Consider the following 1,538-nt stretch of genomic DNA (forward strand, 5'->3'; position numbering starts at 1 on the left):
CTCCATCAATCTTACCCTTGACAAAGGCCCTCTTCTTGACCAATCCCATTGACCAACCCTCTTCCTCTTTTTGTAAATTTCCACTTCCCTAACACTGCTCCAACCCCAATCCCCCCCCCCTCTACTCCTGCATTCTCCTTTAAAATGCCCAGTCATCTCTGCACAGATGGAAGATAAACATCAGTATATGCTGGACTCACTTCTCTATTGCAACAGAACAAATAAGATTTGTTTTCATCACCTTTATGTACTGTCCAGGCATTTATCTTGGACGCCATGTTCTTCAAGAATGACTTCCAAATCCTTACTCCTTTCTTGTCCTCCCTTTATTGTAATTTCTCTGGGTTTATATAACACAGATTTTTATAGTGATACTTATTATTTTGTACTTCAAAGAATTGCTGAGGTCTATTGATACCTTGGAAAAGTAACTGGCTACAGATCAGAGATATAATTGGAATTTGTTGGGTTTATAAGTCATGACACTGTGGTTGTGAATAAATACACAACATATGTGTAACATACCTAATTTTATAATTTAAAATGATCACTTAAAAATGATCCATAAAGGCTTTCACATCCCTCATCCTTGATTTATGGGTTTACTTTTAGATCACCAAATCCTATTGAAATATGTCTCCTGAGGTTTTCCTGCAGACGGGAGAATGGCTTTTCTGCTGGAGAAGAAGTGGGGTGAAACTCTTTTCCTTTTAATGGCTTCAGGAAGTTGTAAAGTTTAAGATATTAAGGAATCCCTAGGCAGGTAACTTATGAAATGTTTGCGTCAATTAATTCATTTATTCTGTCAATGCTTTTCAGCTAAATGCTACCAAAAATACACCAGTAGTTAAATAAGTTGGACTAATTACTTATTGCATCAAGTGAGGACACACATTATGCAGGAAAATGGGGTGTCCAGTAAGAAGGTATTAAAAAGAACAAATTATAGGATTAGGATGAGTTGGGGGAGGATCTAAGGAAATAGAGGTTTTCTCTAGATTGAATAATGTCTGTGAGTATCTCAATAAATCTTGGAAGAAAGGGAGGGGAGAGTGAAATGAGAATAAAGCTGTAATTGGTAAAGAAATAGCATCACCCATTTCGACCAAGAGATGGGGCAGGGGTGTTTTGGTATTTGTAAATGGCATAGCGACCTTGTTTTTGTCTGTGCTTAGACAAAATTATGAAGTTGCTTCATCTGATTTTATCACGGTCTCAGAGTAGCCTTGTTTGAGGTTGGTATTCTGTGAGATTGTTTATGTTTAGTAGGATAATAACACGGCCTAGATGTTCAGAAGTGTCAGGCCAGCTTCTGAATGTCAGGGGCTGTTCTTTTTTCCTTTCTCAACTCATTCAACATTGTTAAGTGCTTGTTGTTTGCTGGGATATCATTACAAATTAGAGATGGTTCCTGTCATCAAGGAACTTACAATGTAGTGAAAAAACAGATAAGTAATAGACAGTTGGCATTTATTCAGTTAACAAATATGGATTGCATGCCTGATGTGTGTCAGTCCCTGTTTTGGACGTGGAATATA

This window comes from Balaenoptera physalus (genome assembly GCF_965194825.1).
Source record: "Balaenoptera physalus genome assembly, chromosome: 2".
NCBI classification, from domain to species: Eukaryota; Metazoa; Chordata; class Mammalia; order Artiodactyla; family Balaenopteridae; genus Balaenoptera; species Balaenoptera physalus.